General features: G+C 32.7%; 1 protein-coding gene across 1 annotated transcript in view; it reads right to left on the reverse strand.

Moving 5' to 3' along the window:
• The window catches only part of LOC129805546 (protein Tob1-like), a 44,001-nt gene extending 19,753 nt beyond the window's left edge, over positions 1-24,248 (reverse strand). Inside the window, exon 1 of the mRNA XM_055853530.1 lies at positions 23,335-24,248. The gene's annotated coding sequence lies outside the window, so the exon portion shown is untranslated. The remainder of the gene's footprint in view (positions 1-23,334) is intronic.
• Positions 24,249-24,464: the final 216 nt, after the last annotated feature.

Here is a 24,464-nt window from a genome sequence, read left to right on the forward strand (position 1 = left end):
AAAACTGGGAATTTTACAAAAGAAAATATCACCTTCTTATCTTTAACAACTCAGTCTTTATTGGCTCAAGCACTTTCCCGTGGTATTTCACTGGGGAAATACCTGCATCAATATATAAATCCCATTTTCGTAGAATAATACTTGAAATATAAATATCCCTTTAGAAGGAAGTAAATTCAATAAACCCCTATTTTACGAATCAAAGACAAAAATATTTAAAAGAATAAAAAAAAAACGTAATTTTCTGCTTCAGTTTCACTTTCATCACCTCACATGACTTAAGAAGTTTCCTATTGAATTTTTTTTTCGGCGGAGAGATAAAAAAAAAAGAATTGAATGAAACAACAAAAATAAATGGTAAATCTATAAGGTGTTTCTATGTAATTTCCTTAACTTGAACGATAGTTTTTCCGCATTACAACTGCAATGCTTAAAAATTTATTATCCAAATGGAAAATTTTCCCAAAGAATCCATTAAGAAAAACAAAATAAAATAAAATAAATGAGGCAATATGACAAAGTGTATTCTCCAGCAAAAGCTCATGCTGAAAATGGTGTTAAAACGAGATATGGTAGAGGTTATAAATGGAAATCACCGCTTAATTATACAATTGGTGGCACATTATACAATATAGCATTTCGAGCTAAGATAAAAATTAAATTTATACTGTAAATAGTACGATACTCTTCAATTATCACTTTTGGCCTCAATGTGATAATAAAAAAAAAACTTGTAGGAGGTGCAAATTCACTTAATGACACACTTTAAATTCATGAATATTGATTTACATAGAATGTTATATTCCTATCCATATCATAACACAGTCGCAAAACAATGGGTCGATAATATGATGTAATAAGTATCGTCTCCATGGGCTCTTATTGAAGTGTCTCACTGGAGTGAGATTTATTCATTGAAAATCTCCAACAAACATCGGCAAGAAATTATTGTGAGAAATTGCAATATGCTGTCTTTATTGTTATCACGCGATTTCCTTTTCTCAAAATGCCACTTTCTGGCTAGTTTATGTTCTGCATTTCCTAATCTCATTTCCTATCGCAGGAAATCTGATTGAAATTGGGTACAACACGACATTTGCACTTAACCTTTAACTTGTCAATTCAGATTAACATAGCGATTGAGAGAAAGATTTACTCTGAGAAACTTGAAAAATTGTCTATAACACCTCCTATTCCATGTGATACCAGGCAATTGTATAATAAATGACATAGTTTACCCTAAAATGGGCAGATAAGGGATAAATAAGGTTGACAAAGAATATCAGCTTTGCGCCGAAATGCTCGAATTCATGATGTGGATGCTATAGGAAAATATGGGACACTACCAAATATAGGACAGCACCGAATAATAATAATAATAATAATTCTGGCACAATATTCCATTAAGGAACAAGGCCTTCCATCAAGGGCATTTCTAGACATGCATTATTAAGTTTTTTCTTGTACGGGATGAGATTGTCAGTCCCATGCCCGTGGAATCAAGTGTAGTGAAGCTCACTGGATGCAATCCGAACACCTTTAACGCCAGAAAAATTCCTGGTGAGCTAAAGGGGATTCGAACCCGGGACACTTGCATCATAGAGCGAGTGTTCTACCACTTGACCCATTGAGTGCCCTAAGAATAGTGATCTTTTATTTCTAAACTACTTGGACTATGACGAACACTTCTTCAGTGAACAAGTATTCCTATCAGGGGCCCATCAAGCCTAATAAAAAATGAAGATATTTTTCACTTCTCCTTGTAAAAATTCTACAGCTATTGCACCGCGTCTTAAACAAATTTGCTCGTAGTTCTTGTATTATTTCGGCGAGCATTACGAAATATGTATTTTTAGATAGCTTTTAGTGCACGATTTGGAAATATATCAGACTTATAAGTCAATTCTCTTTAGGAAAAAACTTGCCAATAGTCTTCAGTGCCTCTATGCAAAAAACGTATGGAAAAATGAAATGTTGAGAGGCCCCTGATTCCTATAGTATGTATAAATTTATACAGGTCTCGCCTAATATCTAATTAAAAATTCGCAGTGTTCGGTTCTACCCCATATTTGGTGGTTCCCCAGTTTCCCCTAGTTAAAAAGTGATTGCGCATTATGAATTAAAAAATTATTCATTGCTCTAATTCTAGGATTTTGCAAAATCTTATTTCGTGTAATTTTTTTTAATGTTTCCTGGCTTACAACCTATTTAAATCGATTAAGAAACACATAGAGGATTGTGTGAGTTTCCACAATTAGAGATGCACTGTTTATAAATCTATGAAGAATGTTCCAATAAAAAACGGTTAATTTAGTGATAAAGCAAGCGGTATTCTTAATATTTGCCTCAGAAAAGCTAACCGATTTTAATTATTACGCCCGATAACCTCATTCAGAGCGACTACAAATTGTATAATAGAATTCAACGAATTCCAATTAAACTATCAGAGTCTGAAGAGAATTAAAAATCCATTATGAAAGTACTATTTTCCTATATAAGAAATCTCGTGTTTTATATTAAAGTATTATAGGATAAACCAAAATGAACTTAATTCGACTTTTGGTTAGTTTATTAAAATTCAATTTGAATTAAAAAGATCCAGTAATATAAATAACAATAGTTTTTCATATTGGAGTATTTCCACTACTACACTGAGAAAAAAAGAGGGTGCGATTAACTTTTTTTCTTCGTAACTTTAACACTTTTTATGTGTAAAAATATATCAACATTTTTTAATGTTAATTTTACACCTTTTTAAGGGTAAAATTAACATGAAAAAGAGTTAATTTAACCCCTAATACACCTAAAGAGGGTAATATTTACACCGATTTCGGATCAATAATGCAGGGTAAAATTAACATTTCCGGAATGTTATTAGGTGAGATTCTTAACAATCTCACCTACTATAATCCTAACAAAATTTCATGTCGTCCGATCGACCTCAAACTTGGCCAAAATGTGTTTCAGCACTTCCTGATCACGAATATATATGTGGCTATTTTACGTTCCCGGCCGGCCGGCCGGCCGGCCGGCCGCTCTTTGGAGCTTAATAGCTCCTAAACTAAAAAAGATATTGACTTGCGGTTTTCGGCAAAGGTTATATATCGGGTGAAAATTGCAACTTGGTGTATTGACCCCCCACCCCCCACCCCTCCTTCCGCCATTTTGAAGACCCCCCTTTTTTTGTTTTCTCAATAGCTCCGCCCCTGTGGCATCGAGCGGGTTCAAATTTTAGTATGTTATAGCTGGGCCTTAGAGCTTTCCATCAATACCAAACTTAAGGTCCCCCGACCCCCCTGACCCGAGCTATAAGGGTCCAAAAAAAATTTCTTAAAATGGCCATAACTCCGGTTCTAATTGTCAGAATTTAAAAAGTGAGGGCTTTTTGGAAAGCTCTCGTGAAATGCCACTTCCTCTTCTAACATCGCAAGTTCATAAAACCACCGCTAGGGGCGCTATTATTAAAAAGAAAATTTTTAAATCTTATAAGTTAAATAACTCAAAAATTCCATTGTGCATCGGGCTGAAATTTTAGTATGTTGTAGCCGTTGATTATACCTATCAAACAAAAAAAACCTTAAGTCGATCCATAACCCCTGACCCGAGCTATAAGGGGTCAAAGTTCGAACATTGACCGGCCTCTATCTCCGGTTCTAACTAACATAGCGGCCTAAATTTTACCTTTTTGGTTTCGTCTCGATGAGCACTTTCAGATGGAAATTCAAAAAGTCACCACAGGTGGCGCTGTGATAGCGTCAAAATTCATCGAAATTCAAAGTCACTTTTCTCAAAAACGGCATTGTGCAAGTTAATGAAATTTTAGTATGTTGTAGTCCAGTCTAGGACGTTTCCAAAATGGTGCGTATGTGCGCTGTGGTTTCAATAGAACCGGAGATATGAGGGGTCAAAGTTCACGAAATTCAAAAAATCATATCTCCGGTTCTATGTGACCGATTTTGATGAATGAGGGCTTAAACGAAAGATCTCACCAAATACTACAACTTTCTAGAATATTTGAACTTCGTGGGACCAACACCAGGGGCGCTACATTCGAAAAACCAATTTCAATATCACATAACCTCAATTATCTCGACTGTCGCTGAACCGATTTTGATGATTACTTCGACATAATTGTAGAGCACATTTGTCTATACATTTCGTCCATACATCATTTTCCGCTCAGACTACGCTATCACTCCGATTTTGCCGTTTAAGTGTGAAAAAATTGATTTTTCCCATAATAACGCTTTGAAATCACTCAGATGCCAATTTGATTGCCTCTACTCCACCAAGACACTTAAAATAGGGTTTTAAATGGAAAGTCCCACAAAATACAACAATTCTTTGATATAGTTGAAGTTCAACAAATGAACACTTGGGGCACTCTGGATGAAAAAACAAGTTAAGAAACAAAAAACCTCGCTTATCTTGGCTTCTGAGTAATCGATGAGATCATGTTCTATGGGAAAATTATAGAGTACATTCTGGTCTACATTTCACCCATATATTACTTTTGTGCCAGTTCATCCAAATCCTTGATATTTTGGTTTAAATACAAAATTTGTATAATTTCACGAATTTGATTCAAGATAACTGAATGGCGACTCACAATTTCGGCTCTAAATCGAATTTGCATGCACTCCGAGTTAGCTCACGTTAAGAATCTCACCTACATAAGCCGGTTAGGATTTTCTGTCCCTTTTAACTTTTTGGGATTTCTCTGTGTAAAGACATACTGTATTTTTACAATATCTAATGTTTTCATTTGAAAATAAATGTTAATTATAAAATGGAAGGTTATGTTGAGCATAACCTAGAAAAAAAATGTCTGAGGGATAGCAACACCTTTAGTTGTAAATTGAATTGCTGTTTTATAAGTTATTTATTTACTATAACTTATTCAAATAATCCATTTCATTATGTTTTTTCTAGCAATTCCAAGCTCTGATATTTTAGATCCATCCAAAAGAAGCCTTTCCAATTCTAACCTAAAAACAAAATTTTCTGAGGTTATGCAAGCACTTAATATGCAAAGAGATTCATATCCTCAATTCTATTAAATTTAATTTATTGTGACGAAGTTAAACAAAGTTAATGTACTAGTTATTGAATTTCTGTGATTAAAATTTAAATAATTTTACGTGAAAATACAAGAGTTTATAAGAAATTGTAGCTCACATCATCGATTTAATCAAATTAGGTCACTTTAAATCTAAAGTCCTGAAACATTTTGTAAGATTAGAACTTGTCAAGTTTGCGAGATTTATATATTATTTCTTTGCAAACATAATATTTGGTATGAATACCAGAATTGCATTTTAAACTAATTAAATAACTATCTCAAATTCAATCCTAAAAGGAAGTTTCAGAATTAAATTTATAAAATACATGAAAACAAATATTAATAATCCTAAGCCAAAACATACCATGCAAAAACATGATATTGCACTTAATTAAGAGTTATCTAATTTCAGCAATCTTGGTTAGGTTTACCATAACCTTATATCCAACAATATCCTCTCACAGAGAAATTCGAGAATGTTCTAGAGAAAATCATAAAATGATCTCAATCTATTGTAGTGTGATTCATTGTAGTATTTCTCAATTTTCTTATCTCTTGCACAGATTACACAAAGTATTATTTCATACAATGTGAAAATATTGTGAAATTGCCTAATAAAAGCTAAATCTAAGATTTTGCAAATGGGCTTACTCAATAATATTTATCACCGTCGCAGATTATCAGACGATATATTACTAAAATTCTCTCCACGTTTTTACCAAAAGTCTGCAGACGCAAAATATTTCCACGCAAATTTTCGCAAGTATCCATGCGAAAAATTCACCAAAAAAAAAACTTCCAAGTCAAATAAATCTCGACGCGAAATCCTCGCATACGCGAAGTATATTTTCATTTAAAAGATGGAGAATAAAAAGTGTTTGTATAGACTGAGGGATTTTATCCCTTGGTGTATTAGAAAATATTGTAACAAAGGGAAATTAATCAGAAAATAGGGCGGAAAATTTTAAAGAGGCACCACAATCCATGATGGATGGTGGATAAAGTTTTTCCTACAGCAAACTGGTTCACAATAGCAAATGGGTGAAAAATCAATAAAATCTGGGGCAGTGCTCTAGAAATGATACAACATCGCTGCAGTTCTGTATATGTGCTTGCTGGGTGGTAAAGTTCTTCAACATAGTACATGGAAAATACACGGAAAGCGCATCGGGTTTTTGGGCCAAGTCGGAAAACTCAGCTGACTGCAGCTATTTTCACCCAGAATTGTTCATTTGAAAAAGAAAAAAAAAAAGAAAGAAAAGACTAATCAAAAGCATTTTCTTCCATTTCTCATTCTATCCATCTATTCCCTTTTCAACATCAAATACTCTCAAGAAAAGTCCTGAGAAAGTATATTTGTTCTATTCATCACAAAAAAAATTATGGGTAAATTTTCAGCCAATTCAATTCATTTAAGTGTTTTCCATTCAAACAGTCCATAAAAGTTGTTCTTGACGTCAGTATTGGATCCCAAGCAAAATATGTAGGAATGGAAACAATATTCATCTATTTGAAGAAGTTTTCGAAACCTCAAGCTATTAAATTCAATTCTTTAAAGTTTCATACATTTAATAAAACATTGCAGAGCATTTAACGAAACCCAATAATAAATCATTTAAAATACCTCTGTTTTTATTATTCGAACGTTATTTAACGTTAGTACACGAATAAGATACAAAATTGATGAAAGCCTAACGAAAAATACTGACAATAAACTTAACGAAACATTTAAAAAAATCAAATTTTGGAGCATCTGAGAAAACGAGAGAGAATAATATATAGAGAAGAATTAAACATATAAATTATAGCTATATATAAACGAAAAATTATGGGAAATCGAATAAGAACCTGCATCTAAAACTGTCAACGTAAAAATATATAATAAAAAAATGTATAATTTTACAGTATATTACTTTAACTAGACAGAGAGTTAGTAAAAACTTATAAAAAGAGAAGAAAAGAAACTAAATAAGGTCAAGTATCCTTACACGACCGAGTTCCTTGACTCGACCGGTGGGTCATTTTTTGAATATTTGATAGCCAATTTCGTTAAATTCTATGAATTTTTCACTGGTTCGTATTATCCATGGAGCAATTAAATTATTAATGTAATAAATCATACGCAAAATATTATAGCAAATATAAATAAATTGAATAAATAAATCTAAGGGTCGAGACGAGGAACTGGTCGAGCGAGGGCATTTTACCTTATACAGTTAAAAATTTTTCGGCGGTACTATTGAAAATATCTTTCACGATTGAAAGAAAACTATAATACAAACAATACTAGATTTAAAACTAACAGATTTTACAGTCAGTGGTAAAATGTTACTCGACTAAAGGCCTCTAACCACTTTGGGAGCGATTTTTGTAAAAAATGCTTTTTTAAAGAAATTTTGCTCTATCATTAGAGAAGAACGTACATTTTTGTTCAATAAAATTTTTGACGAAATGTGCTTGGAATGTATAGGGGCCATAAGGAACATCTGTTTCACGTAAAATAATCAGAACTTAACGAAACATAACAAAGGACTAAAAAAACTATGAACATTGATTTTTTAGACGTTAATCTGTCAATGTGTCAAAAACGAAACATAAAACTATACTTAACGAAACATTAAAAAATAAGAAACTCTGGAAATATGAATATTAAAACAGAACTTGATTTTCTTATTAGGTCAATAGGTTAAAGTGAAAAGTTTTAGCTCGTTAAGTTTAACCTCTATTGTTTGGTACATACTTATGTACTAGATCCCAGGTCTTATAAATAAATCTTAGCTTTAAGAAAATTTATTTTTAAATTTTCATACGCCCTAGGTGTTTAATATAAATCCTTGTAATTTCTTTGCTATAGAATTCAACGGGAGTATCTCTTTAATTTTAGTAAGGTCAATAGAAAAACAAAGAGGGTGGCCGATCTAGAAGTTCAATCTCAATTTTTTACTTCGAAAACATAACAGTTTAGCCATCTTCATAAATTTTTAATGATTAATAATTAAATTAAACACAATCATTATAGATTTTTCAATTAAATACTTATGAGAAAATTTATTGTTACATAAAGCTAGCAAATTACTTGCCATTAGCTCATATTTTTTAGGTTAGATTGTTCATAACCTTAAATTACTCTTTATCTTTAAAAAGTTACTTAACAAAATATAAAACGAAAAAATAATAATGGATGTTCCGAACTCCCCTTGCGGGAAGGCCTAAGTTCTTTTATGGAACGTTGTACCACCATTATTATTATTGTTATAACTTAACGAAAAATTTTTCCCACTTTAATAAAGACCTATTTTTTTTTTAATGTGATACCCTTTAAACTTTTCTTCACAGACAGTCGATAACTTCTTACCCAAAACATGACGTATTTACCGAAAGTAATTCCTCATAAGTAAAAATTAGTAAAGATACGTTAATGATTTTCAGGGGACATGAAATAATACTTATGCAAATAATTTCTTTTTTATTATTTTGCGAAATCAGTATGCAGCAAAAAAAATCCTAAAGATTTCACCTGGAAAATCTGTTGTAAAATATCTGTGTAGAGAATTCGGTGGAAGAATTTATGGTGAAAATTATTTGCTCATGACATTGGATTGTGTCACTATGGGTGAAAAAGTAATTTCAACTTGACGACATGTTGTCAATAAAAGTGCACAAAGTGCTCTTTTTTCTGACATACATTATGCATGGTATATATAGCAAAATATTTTGGCACTACCAGAAACAATTTTGCAGAGCAAAAGAGCCACACTGCAGTAACACAAAGTATTTTCAATTGAAGGCTTTTTCCTCCAACTCACTCGTTTCGGTATTTTGAGCTTTTTTTGGGCATATAAGTTGTACCCTAGTGTAGTTGTTACATGTATGAATAATTGAGGTAGATATAAAATTTTCCTACTTCTTCACTTGCCTCTATTTTTACGCTATTCTTTCTAGCTAGAGCACCTGAGCTAAGGTAAAAACCGCACTATCACCGTAAATCGTAACAATGGGTGTAAGAAGAAAATTACATAAGTGACGAAAATTTCAACACACACTGATAAAAGAGCCCATTTCATAAGGAAAGCCGAGGAGTAGGAGAAAATGTTTAATTGTGCCATTTATTAAATTGTCGCAAAACTTGTACATGGCAAATAGAATGAAAAGGAAGGGAAAAAAGTGAGAGACACACGACAACTCCGCTAATCTCGTGAAATATTCTCTAGCCAAGGTCACAAATTTTCTATATAGAGTTACCCAACAACGTGTCAGCAATCATATATATTTTACAAAAAAAAGTACCACAATAATACCATTGAAATCGTTAAGTCTATCAAATTTCCATTGAGAAGACAAATTAGACGCATAATGTCACATTAACCATTATCCCAGTTACGGACACAAAAGACCGCAAAACAGTTGAATAACAAATACTATTTTGACACTACTTTAAACTTATAAACCACCTTCAGATCGGCTAATTTGGCAAGCGAACTGATCATTTGACTTACGTGTTCACAGCAACAATTAATATTTCCTAGAATATTTAATTATTATTAAATGTAAAATCTTTTAACACATTTCCGCACATGGAAATTTGAAGCCAAAAAGTGATAAGTCGCCCTAGAAAAATCATTATCGATCTGTACTATAGAGTTAAATCAAGGTAAAAATGCCATATCTATATGTATATAGCAAGGAAATATTATCAGATTATTTATTAATCTATATAGCTGAGGATTGAGATAATGCGAATTTTTGAACAACTATATTTTTTATAACTGCTATAAATCACCCCAAAAGAAGATTGTTGTCATAGAATTTTAGAGTAAAACAAGTGTTTCAATTGAAAGTTAAGGCTGCAACACATTGACTGTCATAGCTAGAAAATCTTCAGGTGGGACGGCCGAGACACGTTGGGCAAGGCATTCAGGCTTCGCACATACTCTGGCTTCGAACACTTCTCATTTTCAAATATACCTTTAATGAATCCGATCTAATGACAATACCTTATATGAGCCAATCTTAAGTCACATATGTCTTTAAAAAATTAGGCCAGATTCATTAAAGGAATATAGGAAAAATATGAAGTATACGAAGCTAGAGTGTGTGCGAAGCCTAAAAGCCTTCCCTTTTAGCAGACTTCTGAGTGACAAGATGGATAAAATGAACACGAATTTCTCTGTATTTTGATGAGCAAATTTTATTGCTTGGACAAAAATTACCTTGTAGTTTTAAATCCATATTAGGGGAAACTGAGGCAGTTGTAAACACGGAGAAATTGTAAACATCGTGATTTTTTAAGTCTTCAGGATACAAGACTTATACGAATTCATAGATTAGAATCTACTGAAGAAATGGACACCATAAGTCCTAGTTACTGTAGACACCCCCCTGGCATGTGACCTGTGGAGTTGAAGCCAAAAGTCACCTTTTTTATATAACGCGTATGGGAATTTCTCTGCATTTGCGACTGTTAAGCGAAATAACTTAAAAGTGTGGACTATTCCCCTTTTGGAAGTTACTGATTCCTATGGAGGTAATTATAAATGTACTAGATTTCTGTTTAAATAGCTCTTCCCGATGGACTCTGTCAGCTGAGTAAATGAGCTGGCTTCCAATAGTTCCATACGAAAAAGATAACTTGCCATGGAAGTGAATGTAGACTTAAAAATCTGTGTTCACAACTACCCCATGTTTACTACTGCCCCGGTTTTCCCTACATGGTAGTTCAAAATGATAGCATAACTGGTTTGGGTCTTTGCTTATCTTGAGAAATTTATTAATGCAATTTTTTCCATTTTCCATGAGGCTTGAATTAACCCATATCTATCTTATTTTAACATAAGAAGCTCCCATAGAAACTACCCCTACTAAATATTATATGAAGGATATTCATTTGCGCTCGTATCGGTGAGCATTGGAACCACGGAAACAATGTTGACGGTGGTGTTACCAGTTGTCACTGACAAGACGAAATATCTTCCAAAAAATTTGCGAAGATTTGCGCTTTTCTACAGGAGACTGCATTTCATATAGAGAACGATGCAATAAATAAAATAAAAAAAATAAATTGGAACCCTAAAATACGAGTTTTTATTTCTTTTTCATGGGTATTTTTAGGATACGATTTTTTACACAATAGTTCTTGGTTTTCTAAAGCAGAGGTGTGCAAAAAAACCGTTGAAACCGAATTAACGTCAAATGAAACATGTACGTCAATGGTCACTCAAAACGCTACTATAACAAACTTATTTTGACATTAATTCGGTTTCAACGGTTTCTTGCACACCTCTGTTCTAAAGTATTAAATTATTAATACTTGTAAAAATAATCATATCACTATCCTTGTAAATTCTACAAGTTTGTAATATTCGAAAGTGAAATCAAGAGATGTGCGTGAAAGTTTCTTTACCTTAGATACCTTTCAGATCTTAGCAATAAAGCCTAAAGTAATACCTAAAGCTGGGCGTTAATTAAAGCCTTAACATTAAAGGAACTACAAAGTGGTTTGTATATACGACTATAATAATTACTTTATAATAATACGCAATAAACTTGTCATGTATTATATTTTTAATTTCTTTACTTCACACCATTAAGTTTTATTTAAAATCTATATTTACAGCATGTGGCTAAAATATTATTGAGGAAATTCAAATTTTGTTTTCGCCAAAAATGGAAAAAGACAAATCTAAACACAAAAATATTTATCTCCCAAATTTCCGGTGCAAATTTCCCCAAAATTAAAGGCAAATGAAAATACTTCTGGTGATGTGTAAAAATCATTGATATGCCAAAGAGGAAAATCCCGCAAATTTTAGCACTTTTCGGATGAAAAAAATTATATAGAGCAATTTAGAGCAAAGAGTTTTTCAGTGATTTTCTGGATGTTCTGACGCAAAATCATGTGTCACTGTCTTCAAGAGATGGCAAAAATGTTTCTCACATTTGAATTAAAATATTTTTGCACGGTGCTGTATTTTGTAATGGAAAAATTTTCATTCAAATTATGTTGGATAATATTGGGAGATGAGGATGGGGGAGACAGACAATCCCCAAATGGGAGCATTGTCACGCAAAAGTGTAACAGCCTTGAAAAAGGTATTATTTTGTCATATTTCATTAAACAATTTACGCGTAATACGGTGAAGAGAAACATGCTTTACTATTTGCTTCTCACATTAGTGATTACGCAAAAAAAGTGTATAAGATAAAAATTTCTATTGTATGACAAACTCATCAATGTGCTTATCGATAGTGTCCACTTTTAGCGAAAAATAGTGCGTATATTATTTTGACGAAGTGCCTTTTTTGTGTGCACAAGCCAGAAAAAAAGTAATTCTCACTCAAAGTTCTCTCATTTTTTTTTCTCTTTGAAAAAGAAAAATGTGCAGAGAAAAAATATTCCACAAATTCTTTGTCTCTCTTAGAAATTTTATGACGACAGAAAAAATATATATTACGTTAAAATACAAGACGTTGATTATCATCTATTTTTGTGTACACACAAATATCTCGACCACAAGTAAAAGTGTCGAGAAAATGTGTAAGACACTCATTTCTTAACTCTTATATATTTCCCTCCTTAAATATAATGTACTATGGCGAATCTTGGTCTTTAACTGCCACCTTTTTTTTCTATATGGGGATTTGGGGAAAAATTAGAAAACACTACCATTTTATTTCACTTCTCGCAGAGACAGCCATTTGAACGTATATTTACTTAAATATCTGACGAAGGAATAACCAGAAAAAGTACACTAATTCTTTAACACTTAAAGAAAAAAGCAAGAAGAATACGTTAAAAATCCTACGCGGGCTATACGAGTTCTCCTCCATCCCAATTGCGTCATATTTTGTCGTAAACAATTCATAATAATAAACACCATCTTTTCCAACGAAATATATGGATACAAAATTTGGTGGAAACAAGTGAAGGTGAAATCCAAAAGAAAAATACTTTACCATAGAATAAGGGGCCAAAATTTACCATAAAAATGTTATATTTTTGGATTCAATTGAAATCACGGACAGGGGATAAGACATGACCAGTACGATTTATTAATATAAAGTCCATGAATTGCAGGACATGCATGGGATCATTCATGGAAAATTGTAACATTGAATTATTCCAATCCTTCAAGAATATCAGAAAGTATTGGAAAATTTCCATGTTGTGAGTTAATATTGAGTTTGATATTGTCTTGTTAAGTCTGATAATCCTGACACTCTTCTTCCTTCAACGGTATACTAACATCAAATTTGAATTTGAATAGGGGGAAGTTGGGCAGCTTTGAGAGAGGGGTACCTTTGAAATTGGGATTATTCTCTTATGTTTAAGTGGAACTGAATCATATCATAATGTAATTTAGATTCTCAATGTGCAGCTAAATTATATCACGATAAGGCTCAATTTTAGTTAAAAAGGGGTGGCAAAGCGTCCCAGGCTTCGCGAAATGCTCGAACTCGTAACTTAGATGATATCCCTCAAAAGTACTTTCGCATCATTTACCCCTTACCGGTACTCAACCGATTTGAATCGATTCATAATTCACTCAATAAATTCCACAAAATAGTTTGAAGAGTAATAAAAATACATTCGAACAAAAATTACTTATCGGTGAATAATCGGTTCATTACCGGTTCACGACCGATTTGAACTGACTTATAAATCACTCAAAATATTTCCCAAAATACATCTCAGGAGTAATTTAATTGAATTTCGTATAAAAATTATTTATCGGTTACGAACCGGGTCATTACCGATTCAAAACCGATTGGAACCGGTTCAGTTTTGTCGGAAATTCCAAGACCTTTCCAACGAGCCCAAACATGATTCCATTCGCTTGATAAATGCACTCTCTAGTGTCTTTTTAACTTTTGACCTTGAAAAAACGTTATTACGAAGGATTCAACGGTATTTTCGTCTAAGGACGAAATGTCCGCCTGGATAATCTCTAAAACATATCCAGACAGACGGACAGACAGACAGACGGACAGACAGACAGACAGACAGACAGACGGACAAACAGCGTGACGACATTTCTCAGAAATCGTCTGAAACGTGAAGATTTGTTGACAAAAGTGGTCTCCGGGGGGTGGAATGTGGTAATTTTGGGGGGTGAAAAAATCGAAGATTAATATATACTGCGCTCTCCGTGGAATTCGAGCAGTAATAGGTGAAAAATCTCAATTTCAAAGGTGTCCCACTTTCCTCTACTAATATTCAGAAGCATTTTTGCGATTTTAGAAATTTCTTCATGTTGTAGGCCCTGATGGGTCTCATCAATATGTTTAAGATTTAAAGCGAAGAAGGGAAACTGAAGGTGCCGCCACTCATCATTAAAAAAATCCTTTACTCACCAAAATACTAACTATAATTGCCATAAGCAACAAGAGTATTATACAAGTAGCCTTCAACTCCCGTTTAAAGACAGAATTGGGACATGTCATAAGAATAAAGGATTAGAATTGATATGTTTCACCATCAACTGGGTTAACAATTGTCAAATAGGTCGTTCGTTCTACAGTATTTATTATTTTTTCTCTGTTCTCTAATTATTGCTCAAATACGAACAACTAATTTCTAATGTAAGATCCTATTTTATTGTTTTAAAACTATAATAATTTAACTGCCAAAAAATCAAATGTTTCCGTTTTTTTCTAAATTATACATAGGAATTCCCAACATCAAATTTTACATTAAATGTGAAATTTTATTTTGTGTTAAATTAATTAAATGTACTATGATTTCTTTAATAATTGAGCACTTTAGAAATTTTAAACTTTTTTGTTTTAAATTTTACATACGAAATTGTAATTATTATTTAAAAATTTTTAAAAAAAATGCAATTATTTTATTGTGTAATTTAAACTTTTTATGAGACTGTAGAATGATAGGAAACCAAAAAGCTAGTATGGCTAGGTTTTTCAATTCTCTTTTTCTTGGTGTATGTAGCTTCCCTTCTAAGTATCCTTGCTGCATGTGTTTAGTGTAGGGGGAGATGGGCCTATTTTGAGCTGTAGGACTAAGTTAGAGATTATAGTTAGAGTACATTGATGTATGATTTTTTTTTGTATATTTCTAAAGGAAGCTGACCCCTACAATTTTATTTTATTTAGTTCCGCAACTATTTTATATAGAGCTAATTCCATTAAGTTAAAGCTAGTTTCCTTTAGAAATATTCCAAAAAAAATGTATACAACTCTAGCCCCGCCCCACAGCTCAAAATAGTTCCACCTTGCCCTACCTGGGGTGAAATGATAACTTTGACTCTCGCTAGTATCGATTCGATACTATCGAATCTCTAGTATCGTTAAATCCAAATGATGAGATGAAATGAATGTCGGCTCTTCACACATTGTCGGCTCGTTATTGTGACACTTTGGGACAGTGAAACATAACCTCACTCTCGCTTGTTTTGATTTTGCAAACGGAGTTATTTAAGTGATTTTATTAATTTTAAGTTAAAATAGTTAACCCATAAATTATATTTTTATGGAAATTGGGCTATTGAGGAAGCCTCGGAAGCTCATCTTTCATTGCGATATAAAAACAACTCTGGAGCTTCCGGAAGAAATGCAAGTTAAAAAAAATCTATAATACATAATAATTTCTGCCTTACGCAGGTCTTTTCACTTTGTATTTTACATTCTCACATAATAATTGACATTCAAAGACTTGCTGCAAGTCAGTCACTGAACAAATGACTCCAGAAATTTAAGGAATTTTTTTTTCATCTTATCAGTCGCGGTGATTTCTGGATTTTTGAAATTAAATCTCACGAGAACGAATCCATGAGAAACATTTCCATCAACTTCCTGGACAGTGTGTCAAACTCAATTGCTGAGTATAATAAGATCACCCTCTGATAAGCCTTTCCCGGATGGTCCAAAAATATATTGTGGTTGTGCAGAATCAACAGAACATAAATTTTTGTATCCAATTTGCCCGAGGTTATTTCGTGCAGAACAAACAAAATTTCACAAGAATTATAATTAATATTAATAAAATTTAATAAATATAAAATAAATTAGGGCATTTACTTATTAAAACATGTAAAATCTTCTCTAAATTTTACTTCGAGGGTACAAATCGACAGCTCTAGAGGTGTCGATAAATTAGTGGCGAGAATTATCGACACTAGCGACAAAAAATGCGGGTTATCATCTCGATCTCCCATAATCGACACTCGACACTAGCGATGGAACAATTAGAGAGAGTTATCATGTCACCCCTGGCTTTATAATTCATCTTAATATTGCCAAACTAATGCTGGGTTACAAAATATACAAACAGTAATAAAACTTTTCCATCATTTTATCTTAGAAGTATTTATCAATGTTAAAACAGCGATAGACGCACGAGGAATGGATTAAAAAATTAAAAGATGATACATAAATTTTAAAAATATCCTCATTAATAATAATGATAATGGCATCACGTTCCATTTAGGAATTAGGCCTTCTCGAAAGCGAGATTTTTGGGACATCCATTATTTTTTTATCTATTTTAGTTTTGTCTTCTTTTTGAGTATAATTTTTCTTTTCAAATACATTTTGAATAAAAAATTATTGAATGATGAAAAATTTTCACGTAATAATTTTTATGGAATGATGTATATCTATTTATTTATTTTTTATCGTCAAAGTGATTTAGCAGTTACCTAAAAAGACGCGTGTAATCATATTTGTCAAAGTTAGTCAAATGCGTTTAAATTTAAAGCTTTCGCTTTTTATAAATCATCTTTTAAAAAAAAAACCTTTACTTTATTGGACAATTGCTTACGGAAACCATTATTGGTAATCTTTTCTTTTAATTTGAGTATAAAAATTGTGCGAAGTTTGTATTTCAATTCATACAATGGAGTTGTAAAATTTTCCTATATTTATCTATTATTTCAGTCTTCGTCATGTTATTGATTCCTTCTCTCTAAACATATTAGTCTTCAATGGTTTTTTTTGCCCAATTTACAATTCCTTCCTATTTCTTGTGATGTTGAGACGACTGTTAGAAAAACATAAACATATCTCTTTTGCATGGATTTATCATTGAAAATAAGCCGAGAAACCAAATCGTCTAACACACCGTTGAATAGGACTAGCATTATGTAATGCGAAGACCATATGATATTATTTGAAAGAGGTTTCAAGAACATGAAGAACTATTTTTGTGCTCAAACACACACACGACAAATCCTCATAGAAAAAAAAGTCAGTCTCAATTGGAATTGTAATAATTTGGTGTGCAAACAGACGAGCTGACTTTGAGTGTTTGGCGCCTCAGGAAAAATGTGAAACACCTTCAAGTTCAATTGATGTGGAAGAAAAAGCATGTTTAGTGAATTATAACCATTTTGCACCAATAAAAGCGAATATGAGCGCGTGCATCCAACCCAGTAAATGTTGCTATTCCATTGAGAAATTATTTTGCGAGTCTCCACCATCAATTAATTATAGCTCAGGCGTCTCCATTGACCTCTACTAACCACACTTCAAAATGCTTCTTTCACATGAAAATCATAATTCGTTCAATGCACCTCCGTCACATGTCAAGCTCGATGTGGGGTGGTTTATCTCAGTCACTCTCCCATGCTTTTGACAAACTACCCCAAACCTCTGGGTTCCCCTGAGGGGGTTCAGAGGAGCAAAGAAAAAAAGGATAGCAGAGAAATTTAATTTAAATTCATAGATCCAGATGAAGACAAAATACTTTGGAATCAGCAATGTTTCAATGTCCGTTGCACTGCTTGCATTTATTTTGAACAGTTCACCTTCAAGTCACCCCCACGCTCATTGCACCCTCTGACCCCGAGGGTGAAAAACACTCCTCGAACTCTCTTTTTCTCCCTCTTGTTAACCTCACCCTCCTTATTGCATCTAATGTGCATCTACAAGTCGCGAAGTTAAAGCCACGACACTGGAGTGCCACAGTAATTCCTTCACTGCTACAAAATTAAGATTGAAATTGACACTGAAACTCCCTAAACTTTATCGGTCATATTTCTCGTAAAGTTAGATTGAAGGGTTTAACTTTAAAATTACATATCGTTTTCACTTCAGCTTTTAAGAAAATTGTATAATATTATATAATAGAAAAATACTGAAAATGAGTGAAGTAGTGTAATGATTTATTAATGCTGAGCCAACATTCCAGAACGGCTAGATTTTTCACTAGAACAATATGAGATAGGTATACCGGGTATACCCGTGAAACGGATTGGAAGTGAAGAGTACTGAATTTCATTAATTTCTCGTGCCATTAAGTGGAATCGAACCCGTCATACTTGCATTTGCATCAGAGAGCGAGACTCTGCCTGAACCCATTGAGTTTTTAATTAAATTTATACAGGGGGAAATGACGCATCTTCGAGTTGGGACAGCTTTTAAATTGGACTTTTTTCTTTTATTTTTAAATGGACTTGAGCCTTATCATAATGTAATTTACAGCGCGATGCAACTTTACAGATCTCGTCTATTAGTCTATTAACTTAAGAGATTTGCGATGCAACTTTATGAACGAGATGTCAAATCTCGTAATTTTATTAGCAGGCTCTGTTCAGAACGAGATTTTATATGAACGAGATTTGCGATGCAACCCTGAGTGGTGAATTTTATAAAATATGAATTCCAACCTCAAAACGTCTCATAACTATTGGACACTTTCAGAGGTGCCGCAAAGTACGAGATTGTCTGTTTACGGGTGTTTTTCGAGAGAAAAATTTAAGGAATGGTTTTCTTAATACTCATTTTATTAATTTGAAGTTGAGAAATCTTTAATTCGTCAGAATACAATATTTTTTCTTGAAAAATGAAACATATATTTTTTGAAAATACTATTTTAATTATTTTTCTCAACGCAATCTCAGGCTTTTTCTTCCTGAGCTTGGTAATTCTGCTATCGGTGCAAGTTGTGGGTATATTTCTGCATCTTCTGATCGGATTTTCTAATACAGAATAATCCAAAGACATCGTTGGGGACGGAAAAGACTATACATTTCGGAACTACATAATTATATCCTATTCCTGATACAATCTTCTGACTTCCAAAGAAATTTTTGTCCAATCCCTAACAGATTATTCTTCAAAACGAATCATTTTTGCAGTTGCAGGAGCATCCTCTTCACATGTGTTATGCAAAATTCTTATCCAGTCTTTCCGGTGACCTCAGATTCTCCTGTTTTGTTCAGCATACTCGTCTTTATGACAGAATTCCTGATGAAGGGAGTGCAAGCTTTACTTGGAAGTTACACTCTGCAAAGACAACAAATGCTTTCTGCTAATATTTACTATCCACTGAGCTCTGAAGATCTCTAAATGAACATTAGGAAAAACCTAAACTTAACTTTTTATTGTGATTTACAGATCTCAAAGAAGTACTCGAAGTACTACTCACCAGTAAATGAATCTTAAACATTTTCATTTGGTCACCGTTTCCTCAGAATGAACTTTTTCACTAAATATTTTCCACTTTTCTACTGTTTTTCCTTCCCGCCTTCTGCTTTCCATTAGCGCGAAAACTAAATGACACTCATAGCTAGCATGGTAATCTCGTTCAAATAAACTCACCACATAGACCTTAATCTTGCATACCAAAATCTTATAATTCAAAATTTGACATCTTATCTTATAAGATACGAAAATAAAGTTGCATCGCTCTGTTAGTTTCACAAATGTGGAGCTAGTAAATTATCACTACCAATTGCGCAACTCTCCCTAATTATTTTATGAACTTTTTTGGCGACTATCCATTTGTTTATTTCCAACCCTTTGTCCCTAATGAGGTTCTGGGCTTAAGACTATCCCAGACCTTTCAATCCTCTACTACTATATATGAAGGCATCCGGCGACGATTTCAAAACCGTTTCCAGCAAGGTTTAAAAGTTACTTCAACAACCTTTGTCTAGGTCTGACTCTATCGACACCCCTTTATAATGGCTTTATTTTTTCTCGGCAATCTATTCGTCTATTGAATAAACAACTTTGTGGACAAATGGTTAAAAATAATGGTTTGATATTTTCGAAAAATTTCCATAGAACTATGTCTGTAATTTACGATCTAACTATATTAAGCCATTAAGCCTATTTATACAAAAGGGTCTTAAAAAGCTGTGTTTTATGATACTATTTAGGATCAGAGGTTAAAAAGCTTTTATAGAACATATCGATCAATAGTAACCAAATGAGCTTCACGAACCCTTTGTGGACAACTGGGTCATCTATTAGTCACGGATAAAAAAAAACAAATGAGCATTCGAAAATTTAAGGTATGATCAATAAAACTTAAATTTTTAAAATCTTATCTGTGTTTTGGTCTGAAGAAATATGAGTAAAAATTTATTAAATCGGTAATGAACCGGGAATATTGGTTGATTTATACATTTGTTCAAATTAGTTCTGGACAAATTTCTCAAAACTTTTTATGAATCTCAGAATTGATATGTTTTTTGACTACCGTAGAAGAAGGTGATTATGACTACCGGGGATGATTTTGCTCCCTGTAAATTAGTATGGTACTTTTTAACTCTTATATTTAAAGATCGGACATGGTAGATCGAAACGGTCAAGACCATCCTTAAGTGCGAGAGTTAAAGAAAAGCTTTCGAACAGCAGGGGGAAAAGTCACCCCCGGAGGCCAAGGTCACCCGCATTTGCGGTATTTGGAATGTATCTCAACTTACATAGTCAAACTGGAAGTGTTTTAGCCCTTTAACCCTTTAAGGATGAGAAGGTCAAAAATTGATGGTCAGAAAAAAGCATTTTTTCTAATTTTTTAGAACAAAATACAACTTTAGAAGGCCGTAGGAAAAGTCTCATTTTTGGGTCACCGGTAACCTCAGTGACCCAATCATCCTTAAAGAGTTAAAGACGAAAGGATCAAAAATTTGGGGGTCAGAAAAAAATTCTTTTTAGGACTTGTAATAACCAATCAAGACTTTAGATTGCCTTAGGAAAAAAAAATATTTTTGAGTCACCGCGGTCCGGTAACCCAATTGTCCCTAAAGTGTTAAACTTTACTTTTAGGCTAAACCCATGAAACGATCTTTTTCATACTTTCTGTCAGTTATATCAACTCTTAGCTAGGCAAAAAAAATTTTTTGGCATGTATCTTGGCTAAAGTAATTCCAATAAAAGAGTTTAAGGCTTTACTTTTAATTTTAAAGTATTGGAGGTACGAAACCATTGGTGTTTACAATATCAAAAATTTCTGTCATTTCTAGGTGAACTCTTAGCTAAGCAAATAGTATTTCCGACCACTTGGTATGTGTCTCTGCTTATATAATTGCCGTAAAAATCTTATATCAACTATATATATGTTGTACGCAGTTATGTCTATTTTATTATCTGAATATTCTCTTGCATGTAAAGAAAAATTTAATATTTGTAGATGAGCTTCAAAAAGCAAACTAATAACAATTACTTGGTGTGTGTCTTAGCTTATATAAATTACAATTTAAGATTTTAAAATGTTAATTTAAGTTTTTCGCAATTGAAGTTTTCTTTAATACTCATTTACTTTTTATAAATAATGCTCAAGTTAACTAACTTCCTCATAAGTTAAACTATTTCACCTTCCCTTACTTATAACTTAACTCTTAACTGACCAGACGATGGTTATTTGCTCATGCGGTATGTGTCTCAGCTTAATTTTAATTTCAATCTTTTGTAAATACGAAACTTTTATACTTTATTATCTGACTATTCTTCGAACAAGTTCAGTTAGAGGTATAAAACGTAAATTACAGAAAATTTAAATAAAAATTTCGAATTGTTTAGTAGATTAAAAAAATAATATTAGTAAGATTTTAATAGGATAGGGTGGAGTCTACACTTGTGGATGTTATACACATATGGACAGTGTGCAAAAATCTTATGTTCTTACGTAAAACAGATTTCGACAAGTTATAAAATTATTAGTTTATGATGTAATTAACAATTTTTTTGATGTTTTGAAATTTGTTTAATTTAATAACTTAAGATTTTTGCGTTGTCCACAAGTGTGTATAACATCCATAAGTGTAGATTCCACCCTAGTAACAATAAAAGACTTTCGTTTATTGCCATTTATTCTCGATATATCAAAATAATTAGTCAAACAAATTGCAAAAAACTAAAACATCTTAAACCGGATCTTGGCCATTAAAAGCCCAACAATTATTTGAGGAAACCTTGGGTCTATAAATGGGGAGATTTTTCTCAGTGCACCATTCATGCCTGCCTGATTTTTCTCTGGCGCAATTGGAGGTATTTTTGTCCACCGAAACATGGCAATTCAATTATGGTAATACTACATGTTCAAACAAATTGATAAAACAAATCAATTTGTTGAGAAAATTGCCCGAGATGAGGTAACACGAGTGGCTGGTTGGTACATCAAAAGCCTCAAGTGGCATTTATGAATGCGACGGAAATCTATGAGGAACATTGACAAAAATTACCCACATTTTATCAGTCATTCAGCAATTATCTTTTCCGGTACATTATAGACATCACTCTATCGCTGTATTAAACTATCACATCTACTATCAACGGACTAATTCGTATGCGGTGGTCTTCACTAAAATAAACCTATCTACTGGGCATTTGATTAGAGATGGAAAAGTCGCCAGAGTTTGTACTTGAGATACTATTTGCTTCAATTGTTAAGAAATGGATGCTTGCAAGATTTTATTGTGATATTGAGTGTTGTAGTAAAAATAAACACGAAAAAAAAGACGACATGGTTAGAGACAAATAAATGAAAACTGTGCACACATATTGAATTCAATGTCATTGTGAATAATTATACTTTTTTTCGTGAGGTATAGAAGAGAAAAAAAGAAACATTTAATTTGATTAAGAGACGAGAAAAATGTCACGCTTGGATAGTCCAAGATAATATTTCGAGATTTGCCCTTGAACTGATATCTACAAAAAAAATTCCCCATTGCAGTATTGGCAATTTCTTCTGGAATAATTTTTCTTTTAAAAACAACAACAAAAATCAATGGGTATGGAAATCAATTAGTTAAAAATATTGTTGTATATGCGGTATATAAAATGCGAAACTTATCGGTAGCCATTTGGTTGGGTGAGAAGTGCAATTAAGAGAGTTGAAGGCATGATTTAAGAAAAAAAATGTATAACAAAACTAATTGTAAAACGAGTTAATTGAAAAGAACTAACCTATTGATTTTTCAGTTGAACAATGCATTCAAATTTAGCACAATTCTAAATGACGTGAGTCTTCTCAATCACACAATATTCTCTTATTTTTACACTATATAAATTCTATTATTACTTACAATTTGTATTTATTGATTCTTTGTGGATAAATCAGTTCGATCTGCTATCAACATAAATTAAACACACTCTTCCAAATGGGAGATTTGCAGCTTCTCAGCCAATTTTTGTTATTTTTTTTTTAAGTCAGAATTTTAGGATTTTGCTTTTTATAATTTGTTTTGAAGGTTATTTTAGTAGAGACTTTTTTATAATATACTTTCGCAAATATTACAACAGAATTATAAAAGTAGAAAAATACAAAAAACACTTTCGATTACGCGTATTTTACACCCTTTTTTTATTTTAATGTAATCATAAAAAAATTAAACGTCGAAAATTCTCTAAATACACTATTTTTTATTATCGAATTTTATATATTTTTTCTTAATTAATCTTAATTTTTTTAAAATCTTTGTTGGAATTCCTTATTTTTATTTATCTCAAATAACACACACTTTGCTTTTACTTTCTTATTGGATTGATTAACTTTTATTTATTTATTTTTATTTATTTTTTTTTTAACTCTCTGGCTCAACACTTTTGTCGTTGATGATGAAAAAAGTCTCCGTAACTGAGATGGTATCTTTAGGGGAATTATTACTTTTCTTTTTCAGAAGAAAAAAATTGAAATTAAACTTTGGTCACAAAATGAAGAAAAGAAATGAAGAAAAGGAGGGACGTTGAATCCTTGGTGTTCTTGTGGGAAAACAAGTGAATTGAAGAAGTGAGAAAAAACTGTAAACTCGACACACAACTGGTTTTGCAGTGCTATTTAAACTGGAATTATTAGCTCTATTGTATGGGGGGTAACTTCTCCAAAAATTTAATTAATTTGTAAGTATAGTAAGAGCTCTGCGTGCGTTATATTCGGTCGGTTGACGATACAGTATTGCGATGAACTCCCATGTCGATACCCGCTTTTAATCTCACGAACACGTCGACGAACTTCTCTCGGTCAGCTTTTCGCTGACTGATCGAATGGTCGTCTCACTCTTATACAGGGAATTTTCCGCTTTAGCCATCTCACTCAATTTTCACCCATGCTCGCTATCTCAGTCATCGTCATCTCGTTCGCCCTGCACAACACCGTACTAAAAACCAACACACATACCCATTGAGTCTATTTACGTGAATTTTAGGAAATACGGCA

The sequence above is a fragment of the Phlebotomus papatasi genome, chromosome 3, assembly GCF_024763615.1.
Source record: "Phlebotomus papatasi isolate M1 chromosome 3, Ppap_2.1, whole genome shotgun sequence".
NCBI classification, from domain to species: Eukaryota; Metazoa; Arthropoda; class Insecta; order Diptera; family Psychodidae; genus Phlebotomus; species Phlebotomus papatasi.